Source organism: Silene latifolia, chromosome X, assembly GCF_048544455.1.
Source record: "Silene latifolia isolate original U9 population chromosome X, ASM4854445v1, whole genome shotgun sequence".
NCBI lineage: Eukaryota > Viridiplantae > Streptophyta > Magnoliopsida > Caryophyllales > Caryophyllaceae > Silene > Silene latifolia.
In genome coordinates, this window is record NC_133537.1 from 148,587,858 (window position 1) to 148,600,020 (window position 12,163).

At 34.7% G+C, this 12,163-nt stretch overlaps 1 non-coding gene across 1 annotated transcript; it reads right to left on the reverse strand.

The window, feature by feature from the left end:
* Positions 1-315: 315 nt before the first annotated feature.
* Positions 316-422, reverse strand: LOC141624445 (small nucleolar RNA R71). Its single transcript, XR_012534252.1, has one exon. It is a non-coding gene; the product is annotated as a small nucleolar RNA R71 (small nucleolar RNA).
* Between the last annotated feature and the right edge of the window lie 11,741 nt (positions 423-12,163).

The window sequence follows — 12,163 nt, forward strand, 5'->3', positions numbered from 1 at the left end:
CCCACGCCACAACACTTAACCGGAAATTTTATTAAAAAATCCGCATTTATCCAATTAGTCGAAAGAAGCCAATTTGGGGGGATGCCTAGTGAAGACCCTCATTCTCACATGGAGACTTTTTGTGATTATTGTGATGCGATTTCACAAACCGGAGTGACTCAAGACCAAATTCGATGGGTCTTATTTCCTTTTTCTCTAATTGGTACCGCGAAACAATGGTTAAAGAGCCCTGATAAGGCTACTCTTGGAATTGACTCTTGGAAGAAGTTGGCTCTAGCTTTCTACAAAAAGTTCTACCCTCCGGAAAAGACTAACATGCTAAGAGCCTAAATCACGGGTTTTAAGCAAATGGACGAAGAATCTTTGTATGAAGCTTGGGAGCGATTCAAAGGAACTTGTCGCTCATGTCCTCATCATGGACTTAGCGAGTGGTTCTTGGTACAACATTTTTGGAATGGTCTTTATGAAGACTCCCGAAACATTCTCAATATGGGATCAAATGGTATGTTCACCGAAGTTGACTATAATCAAACTTGGAACAAGATTGAGGAAATGGCAGTCCATAATTCACAATATAGTAGACCTCGCAAGGCTACTAGAGGAGGAAAGCATAAAGTGGACTCTATTACTCAATTGGGTGCTCAACTTAGTGCTCATATTGATATCATCAACTTGAAGTTTGAAAAGGCTATGGCTAAGCTTGAAGAAGCCTCAAAATCACCAAAGCAACATGTTAATGCCATGGTAGCATCTTCATCGATTCCAAATGGAGTATGTGAGAATTCTGGAACTTTGGGACATGACCAAAGTGAATGTAGGGGAACAAGTGAGCAAGTGAATGCTTTTCAAGCATACAAAAGTGGTACCCCTTATTCCAACTATTACAATGAAAATACCAAATTCCATCCAAATCTCTCATACAAAAGCCAAAATGTTCAAAACCCTCAACCAACATACACCCCACCCCCAATGAGAAACAAAAATCAAAGACCCTTTTACAACCAAAATCAAGGTAACCAAAATCAAACTCCATACAATCAACGAAATGACCAAGGTTTTGATGTTCAAAAAGCGGTCCTCCAAATGCAAAAGAATCAACAAAAAATTTTAACTCAAATGCAAAAAGATAGCCAAGCAAAAGACATCACCATCAACAAAATCCTAGCCCACACTAAAATGTTGGAAACTCAAATGACCCAACTAGCATCTTCAAGCTCTCAAAGACAAAAGGGGCAATTACCACCTCAAAGTAATCCCCCAAGACATGAAATGGTTAGTGCCATCCACTTGAGGAGTGGTACAAGATATGAAGGGCCAAAGAAGCAAGTTGAGGATGAAGTTGTGGAGGCTAGTGACAAGGAAAGAGTTGTGCAAAACTCTAGGGAAGAAGAACCCACCAATCAAGAAGTTTCAAAGAAAAATGAAGAAAAGGCCAAAGAGAAGGAGCTCATTGTGATTGGACTTCCATTCCCGAGTCGTCAAGCTAAGCCTAAGTTTGATGACCAACTTGGAAAATTCATGGAAATTGTGAAGAATTTAGAAGTCTCGATTCCTTTCACGGAATTGATCAATCACGTTCCAGCCTATGCAAAGTACATGAAGGACATCCTTACAAAGAAGAAATGAATCCGGAAGCTTGAGACTATTGCCTTCACTAAGGTGAGTAGTGCCATCCTTCAAGGGAGTTCACCTCCAAAGCTCAAGGATCTGGGAAGCTTCTCCATTCCATGCACTATTGGTAACACTACAATCAACAAGGCTTTATGTGACCTTAGGGCAAGTGTTAGTGTCATGCCATATTCGGTTAGCAAGAGGCTAGGAATGGGAGAACTCAAATGCACCAACATCACGCTTCAAATGGCGGACAGATCAACAAAGACACCTTTAGGGGTATCGGAAGATGTTCCCGTGAGAATTGGAAAATTCTTCATCCCGGTGGATTTCGTTATTGTTAACATGGAAGAAGACTCCAACATTCCTATTATCTTAGGAAGACCTTTCTTGCACACCGCGGGAGCGGTGATCGATGTGAAGCATGGAGAGCTCACCCTCGAAGTGGGAGATGAAACCATCACTTTCAATCTTGACAAGACTATGAGAGCTCCCCGATTGCATAAGCCATGTTTTATGGTTGATCACTATAGCCGGAAGGATGATAGGAAGAAGTTGGAATTTAAATGGAGAAAGAAAGTGGATGATGCCCCATCAAAAGAGCAAGGAAATTGCAAAAATGAGAGCCTGAAAAGCTCACCCATGACAACTGAAGAAGAAGTTCTCATTGGCCAAGACAAGAAAGAAGGAGAGTTGTCTTTATCAACTCAAGACTTTTTTAGTGAGCAAGTAGACGAAGTATGCGGTCTTTGGGGTGATGAGTTTGAAGGGATATTCAATCCCTATATTGGTAATGCTATGACCCAAGACCATCATGGAGAACAACAAGTGCAAAGATCTATTGAGGATCTTTATCATGATAATGAGCAAGCTTTCGACTACTTCTTCAAGGTGTTGAGTAACATCAACAACACCTTGAACATGCCCCCTTGACATCTCACATTGGATGAGAGTTTGGTGGAGTCTTCCCTAAATCACCATTTGTAAATATTCTAACTCCCTAACTTGAATTTCAATTATTCTATTGCATTTTTGTCATTTTTGGATTTACATTTTTGTGCCTTAATCACGATATTCATCATTTTGAGAGAAGTGAGGGAGGGACTTATGAATTTATTGATGTGTAGTGCTTTGACGTAGTGTGGGCATAGCAATTGCCTAAGCTATTCATGCCTTTGTAGTGCCCCTACAATGAAGAACATAAGAATTGAAGAATGAAATAACACGGGTTACGAAGCACCCACGGATGGACCAATCCGTGTGGTCAAGGAAGAATCCGAGCGGCCCGAGGGATAATCCGCTCGTCTGAAGAAACCAAGCGGCCAAGCCATTGACGCTCGTCTGGTGAAAACTGCAGAAATTAAAATTTGGGTTTTATGTTAATCCGAGCGTCCCCAACGCAGAAAGACGCTCGTCTCAGTCTGGACGGTCGTCCATCAAAAAACGACGCTCGTCTTTTTGCTGCCAAATTCTGGGATTTCTCCCTAGAAAGGAATTCGAGCGTCCTAAGCAAAAGATGCTCGTCTCAGCTCAAGGAATCCGCTCGTCTTTCCTGCGGTCCGCTCATCCTGTGGCGTCTTTTCTGAACCATTTTCTGAAGAATCCGAGCGTCCCGACTCCTGGTCTACTCGTCTCCCTCTGCAGATTCAAAACTAACGACTCTTTTTAAACCCTTCTATCCCATTTATTCTCATTTCTTCAAAATACAAACACTACCCAAAATCCCAAAACCCCAAAACCCTCATCCCCTCCATCAACAAAAACAAATTCCCTCAACCAAATTCAACCAAATCAAATCCAAATTTCCTCACAACAAAAATTAATCACTCCTTTTGCAACAACAAGTGATTCAAACAACAAAATCTTTAAGTTTTGAGTCGATTTTTAGGATACAAAGCAACATTCATTCATCCCAAATCAATTTGAGCATTACTAAAAATCGAAGATTTCAATCTTTCATTGGTGAAATTAAGCAAAGGAGAATGGCAAGAACAAAAGGTGGAAACAAGGCACCCCAAAAAAAGACACTTTCCAAAAGGCAATTAGCTCTTCAAGCAAAACAAGTATCAAAGGCATTGGTAGTCCATGAGGCAAGGTTGGAGGTTCAAGAACAAAATCCCCCTATGGAAGCTACTACTTCAACTCCGGTCATTGAACAATTATCCGATTATCCGGAGGTAATTTTCACTTCCGACTCCCATAGGGAGAAATTCATTCTCTTTGCTAAGAAAACCATCATGCCTACTAAGTTTATTTGTGAAGATGCATTTTCAAAGTTGGGTGTCCTTGAACAAACTAAGACCTTTTTCGAGTCTATGGGGTTAAGTAAATTGTTTACAATGCAAGAATTGACATACCCCTCCCTTACCTTGGAATTTTTGAGTTCTTTGAAAGTCGCAAGGGTGGAGACTCGAACCGTCATTGAGTTTCGTCTTGAAAATGTTGATAGATGCTTATTTTATGACGAATTGGGTAAGATATTTGGCCTTAGTGATAGTGCGAAATTTACAAAGATGCCTACCAAGTATGACCCTGTTGGAAATCATATTTTAAATATCACATATTTTAGTTTAAAGTTTTAGTCATAAAAACTTAGGGATCTTATGCATGCAAAACTTATAAATAAGTGTAGAGGAAAACCGGTTCCTTACATTGAATATTTCGGTTCATGGGCACAAGTAAGGTCTCCTACCTTCACTTGTTCTTGAGCTATGATGAGTAATATGATGATCCTCCAAAGACTTCAAGTATATAAGCCACTCCTCTTGATTGCACCCAAGATTATCCCTTATCTCTACTAAATAATATGTGCTAGATATTTATTTAGTAGTTTACCTTAAATTGATTACTAATACTCATATACTACATTAATAATATTAGTAATGTGATTTGAACAATTGAATCAAGATTTCTCAAGTTTTTTTGTGAAAGATGAAGGAGTAGAGAGAAGGATGCATGTTAATGACTTGAACATGGATAGAGAGAATAAAATTAGAGAACAAAAAACAAAAGTCCCCTTAGCATATAAGAGGGTCACGGTTATGGGGAGTATAAGGACCAATATATGGTCCTTCCCTTTTTCCTTTTGTTCTTATCTAAATGTGTAGGTATGCTAGCTAGTTAGACTAGGTATCATTACAAGTATTTTATCTCATAAAATAAATCAACCACAATTAACTACTACTACCTACATTTCGGTCCACATATAAAATGGACTACCATTTTATTTTTGTCAATTTGTCACTTGTCACACAATATATCACATGTAGTATGATACATGTTATTAATTAATTTAATGCATATTTTTCACATAAATATCATTTTATGAATTAATTAAATTTCATACAACAAATTGACTAGTAATACTTGATCACATAAATAAAATGGGTCATTTAATTATAATTCACAACATCTTGTAATTATAATTAACCATTCATTCTCATCTCTATTGTTTCACAAACAATAAACAATTTTAGTAATAAAATATTTCAATTACTAAAATAAATCTTATTTAATCCCATTATAATAAGATATCAATATTCTCTCTCTCTCAAATTGAATTGTTCAATTTCAAGGAATTGATTAACTTGTATCGTCATACAATTAATCAACTTTACAGATTAGGGCATCATCTTTTAGGTGTGACCTTAAGGGATCAACTGACCACCACCGTCCCACGACAGTAACGTCAAACTCTAGCAAGCCAATCGTTACCGATTAATGTTGATCAGTTGACTATAAAATGAATCATCCCTTACGTATTCTTAAAAATGAGATTTAAACATGTGATCATCATGATCGACAATTGTGATCGCATTATTGTCGGGGACACTCCAACAATCTCCCACTTGTCCTCGACCAGTGTGCGTCACCAATTCTCTTGTCCTATTACTATCTCCCACTCAATGCAAGGTGTCTTTCAGGTCGTACTTGCAAGTGATCATATCGAGAGTGGTTTCCTCGATCTGGAGAATAACTGATTTGACCGGAATTATCTACCATAGATACCTTCCGAGCGTGGCCACGCATTTCCAGTTTATTACTCCTCGAGTGGCCCTGAGATATTGTTTTAACCCTGACAAGGGGATGGACAATTCCTATCGCACTATTCCCTTCGACTAGCCACAGCCATCATAACCCAAAATATGCCCATTTGACCCATTTACGAAGGTCGTAGCAACATAAATCAAAGTTAATCTGAAACCGCGCCACCTTAGGCGAACAGTCTTTAGTCAAAAGAATCGACTCATTAGAATACTATAGTAGCTCTCGCCACGACCAGGCTTTATAAATTTGCCAGAACTCTATAAGCGGTCACTGCCCGACAGAGTGTTCCTAACAGTCTGCCTATGTGATCGACTAGTCATCTCATATGACTCTATGGCACTTGAACTTGCCATCAATCGCATCACACTCTAGTCACTTCGAGATGTCACCTCATACAAGTGACTATGGGCAAATACCATGTTAATCTGAGTTCACTTTAACTGGGTTCAATATTGTCTCTACAGCCCGTTTGGATATAACAAAGTATAAAAGGAGTTTTTAGATTTAAAAACTCGAACGACAAATGTGATTATCACATATGAATAGTCAATACCTGATTACTACTTCATATTTTTATAATCCAATTTGATCATGTATGTAGTTGTTCATCTCAATCCAATTGAAATGACGTGACTCATCATGTTAAGCCTATGAGAAGGCTTTTGTTAGTAGGTTTTATCAACTTCTTGTACCTTACTCAACCTTACTACATACTCGTTTTTCTTTGTAATGTATACTTTTGCATTACAAAAATTTCTGAGTACATGTCTAGATCCAATCTAGACATAGGCCCTCTAGCCTTAGAATAGCTCCCACTGTTTTCACAGAGTGCGGGACTCATCCTTCTTGCACATCTCATGATTGCAAGTGTACTCAATTTCCGTTGTAAATATCTCTCATTGTTCTTTATTGCCTAGAACGATTCTAGCAAATCTATTTCTTAAATAACATGGCCACAATGGTTCCTTAACCATCTTTACATGTTTTGAATATGGTTTTGTCTGAAACCTTTCGCAATCTCAATTGTCAATTGTCATTTGTGTAACACCCTTACACAAATTAGTGAATTGCATCAAAAACACTTTGCTTTACACCCTTACTGCTTCTTCAAGCACTTATGGGTAATCCTTATGGCTTAGTTGGTAACTATTACCTTAATTCGATTTGTAACAATTCATCATACTCAAAGTATATGAAGTGTTATACATCATTACTTATTTAATTGATCCGGCAGCGGAAGCAAATGGAATCAATCAAATATGTTCAACTTGATTGAACTAGTCATGAATCTTATCAACATAAGAATTCTTATTTGACGCTAATATCATGTGGATTTATCTCCATAAATCTGGATATTAATGATGTATTATATATCTCCAAGTCTTAAATCATTCCCAATGATCAATATGTCATCCACATATTAGACTAATTAAAATTTCCGTAACTCCCACTAAACTTCATGTATAAACACAACTTCTCAACCTATTGAGAAAAGTTTTATCACATGATCAAAATGTTGATTCCAACTCATGGATGTCCTACTTAAGACAATCTCTTAAGTTGCACATTATTTTAGGATTGCAAGAATCTACAAAACTCATGACATGTATTGAATACATTCCTTCTAATTGAAGAAGTGGGTTTTAGATTCATTCGCTATATATCATCATAATGAAATACAATCCCTAAGAAGATCTGAATGGTGCAAAACACTTTGCAACTAATCAAGCTTTGATATCTCTCTTAGATATCCAACAATTCCACTCGGAATTTATTTCGGATTTTCATGGCTCTAAGCCTTGTATTGAGTTGTGACTTAAACACTCTCATGTAAGTCATATGTTCATTACTTTCAAGAAGTAATCAACTTGAATCAAACAATTTCTTTATAAGTTGCAAGCTCTTTACTTTCTAAAAGTAACACTAATTCATCATCTTCAACAAGTGATGACTCATCATCTTCAACAAGTGATGACTTTAACCTCACTTTAACCTCCTAGGTTTTGAAGAAACAACGTCTTACACAAAACATTCTTTGTGGCTCTTGAAAAAATTTCTCCCACTCTGTCTTCTAGAAATAAACTTGTAATCTAGAAAGACAACTTCACGAGCCACAAACCCGTTGTACTCGTGATTATAGTAAGGAAAAATGAGCATTTGTTTCTTTTGAAAATTTACAAACATGGTACCCTACCATTTCATATCTCATATGATTCGTTTTAGATTTAGTGGAAAAATAATTTAGACAAAATGATAAAATCCCCAAAAGGATCAAGTAACTCAAAGTAACTTGATTGAATTCCAAACCATATCGAATAGCGTTTGATTTCTTATCCAACCACACATTATCCCATAATGTGTGTTAAGAGAGATTAACTTGTGATACTATATCACATTTCATTTGGCTTATATCAAAGTCTTCACTTTGATAATCCCTTCACGACTAAATCGTGATTCCTTGAACTCTTTGAACTTCTTCAAAGATTTCTCTATTTACCTTATTAAGAGAACACATTAGCGTCAACTTAAATCGTTGGTAAAAGAAAATGATCAACCTATTTTGGATCAATGATTTACAACCTCGATCTCTTTTTCAACCAAAAGGCATGAGACATCTTACTTTGAATACAAGATACGCATATACCATAAGTTCTAATGGTTTCAAGAGTACTTGATAACTCTTTGCGTTCATCCTTGCAGAATCTAAGGTTCAATCTTGGGTTACCAATTTGAGTCTTGCATCATCTACATGATATATCATTCTAGTTTGGTTTAGAATATAATCACCTTGATAATGGGCTAGCCATACATCAAATCATGGTGTATAGGGTCACAAAAGTGAAACCTCTTTTGTATCTTAACAAGTTTATATTCTTATTTAGAGTTTATGCACTTAATAGTCACAATTAAGTACAACTCTAAACCCAAAAACTAGATTGAGTACACAATGACTCTATCTCTCAACATCATTGTTGCTAGTCGTCATATTCTAATCATCCTATGTATCAAATACAATGATGAAAACCACCACCGGTTTCTAATATTGACGAAGTAGTACTAGCAAAATTTATGTCAATCAAATAACATTTAAAGAAGAAGGTCCCATTAGATGTCCCACAACTAACTTGTTGATTCTTCAATATTTTGGGGTAGTTTCCTTTCTAGCGTCCAACAATTAAGACAATGGAAACTTTATCGGTCGGGATTGATAGGTTTAGTATCGTTATTCTCAATAACTTTACTTTTAACATTACCTTGTATCAATTCCATTCTAATTTTACTTCTTAGAACCTCGTCCTTTTCTTAACGGTTAAGAGAATGCTCCCACCTATTTCAATGAGTCTTTGCTTAGAGAAGCAAAATTGAATTTCATGAAAACTACTCTTCAATTCATTTGTTTAGTCTTAAAACTTTCATTGAAGTGGTTGCGGTATTTTGGTCAATTTTGATTTCCAACAAATCTAGTTACCAAAATGATTTAACGTTTCAAAGTATTTAACTCAATTAAGCATATGAGAAACAATTCATTGTAAGTAGATATGTTAGTCAAGTATCAAAAACCCGTTTGTTCATGAATAAATTTTATCTATACTTTTCACAAAAAAAATCTTTAGCAATGGTTCATATGAGGTTTTAGAAGCAAATTCATATTTGTCTTTAGTTACGATGTTTTAATGGAGATTTGAATCAAAAATAGAAATGATATCGTATATGAATTGTGGTAAAGAAATAGAACAATATGATAACGGAATAATGAAAACAAAACATTTATCGTTATAATAATACTTGTAAATAATTTAACAAGTAAAGCATTTATATAGTGACCTCTACCCAACTATAATAAATGATTCCAAGATCCGAATTCATATTAACTTGGGGCACGGTGTGCCAAAATACCCTTTATTAACATAACTCGGTGGATTAACTCTTTAATCGATTCTACTTTTAGAACTCTTGGTCGATAAAATTAAATTAATATTTATCTCTAGCCCGAAACACATCCGGAAATCGTCGTGAATACTTTCGTTGAGTTCAATCCAAATTTCGAATAAATGTGTCCATGATCCAAATTCATATTAACTTAGGGCACGGTGTGCCGAAATACCCTTTATTAACATAAATTCGGTGGATAGACATTTATCACCCACTTCCCCTACGTAACAAGGTTTGTACCCCGGTTTGGCCGAGTGAACTCCCTCACGAAATAGGTTTTCATGGTTTCTAATTTTTGGTAAGGCTAATTCTCAATTGTTTATTTTTAGCGAGAGGCCATGTCAATTTATTATCTATCACGTTAAGTGAACTAAAGCGGTGAACTACGATAATTGTAATTGACACGGTCGATTTATTCGATTAAAGTATAATGCATGTTTTAGTTATGGCGATTTAGCGATGCATGCAACATATAAATAAAATGCAAAGCATAAAAATAAAATCCTAGTATGGCCTTCCTAAAATAGTAAATCTAATAAACTATTACAAATTTGGAAACCAACTCCTTTGGTCCTTGGAACTTCGGTCTTGGCACGCACTTCAAGGCAACACTTTCTATGATGGATCGCCTTCTTGAATGGCACCGTCTTCAAGGAACTCCGGAATAATTAAATTACAAAATGAATTACATAATTTTCTATTATACATTTGTAATTAAAATAAAAATAAATCTATTAAATTACAAAACGGTGATACGAGATCACAATAATTACATCCGAATCGATATTCCCATACATTTCGGGTAATACCAATTAAAACTAAGGCCATACTAAGTAAAATTACATAATTCAAAATTACATAAAATTAAAATATGACAATCATAAATAAAATGCAGCATTATAATATGTATCAACATGCTTGATTTTATGCTAAATCGCCTTTTAAGAGCAAATATCGTATATTAATTGATTTTTACAGATTTGCGTGATTTAACTTATTAAAATCACAATAATTACATAAATTCATATTTATGTACAATTTAATTACCCTAACCATCTTAGGACTCAAAATTAGTCTCCACTAACATTTTGACAATAATTAAACTTGATTTCTTAATATTGTTCATAAATGGACCTAAAAAATACAAAATTTATGCTATAAACCTCAAATTAAATCATAAAAATTTCAAATAAATTCAAAATTTGAAATTTAAACTCATGAACATTCTAAAAAAATACCATGACACTCATAATGTTCAAAACTTAGGTTAAAAATATCGAAAATTTATCGAGAAAAGCAATGTTGCGATTTATCGGTTTTAACAATTATGACCATAAAAATATGAGAAAATTTATTTTCATCAAGTTTTCAATTTTAGATCTAAAATATATGATAAAATGCAACATGTGACTTTTTTCCTTTAGTCAAGAAGTATGTTTTAGCATTATTACTAATTATAGTCACTATTTATGTGATTTTTCATCAAAAATTCATAAATCATGCATAAAGACTTAATTATAGCCAAATATTTTACACACAAATTAAAAAATTGCATGTGACAACATACTAAATTTTCATCACCAGATTCGAAATATAACTCATATTAACCTATTTACCCATTTAAATACGATTTTAACTTGAAAAATCCATATTTCGAGCAAAAAAACTCATTTTATTATGAAAATTTATAGGACATCATTAGATAATATATGTGAAAACATATCCAAAAAAACCTGGAAAATTCGAAGTTTAGCTATTTTTCGTCCAAAAATGACATTTTTATCATAAAAATCACATTTTAATGCCAATAATATATAAATTGAACAATAAAATCCATAAATAAACCAAAATGTACTAAAAATCACTTATGACCAGAAACTTTTAACATGCAAAGTTGTTTTGTGATTTATCAACATAAAACACAAATTTCAAGTTTTATTCGTTAATCATATTATCTCGGAAAAACGATCCCGATCTTGCATGAAACAACCATAAAGCTCTGATACCACTTGTTGGAAATCATATTTTAAATATCACATATTTTAGTTTAAAGTTTTAGTCATAAAAACTTAAGGATATTATGCATGCAAAACTTATAAATAAGTGTAGAGGAAAACTGGTTCCTTACATTGAATATTTCGGTTCATGGGCACAAGTAAGGTCTCCTAACTTCACTTGTTCTTGAGCTATGATGAGTAATAGGATGATCCTCCAAAGACTTCAAGTATAGAAGTCACTCCTCTTGATTGCACCCAAGATTATCCCTTATCTCCACTAAATAATATGTGCTAGATATTTGTTTAGTAGTTTACCTTAAAATTGATTACTAATACTCATATATTATACTAATAATATTATTAATGTGATTTGAACAATTGAATCAAGATTTCTCAAGTTTTTTTAGAGAAAGATGGAGTAGAGACAAGGATGCATGTTAATGACTTGAACATGGATAGAGAGAATAAAATTAGAGAACAAAAAACAAAAGTCCCCTTAGCATATAAGAGGGTCACGGTTATGGGGAGTATAAGGACCAATATATGGTCCTTCCCTTTTTCCTTTTGTTCTTATC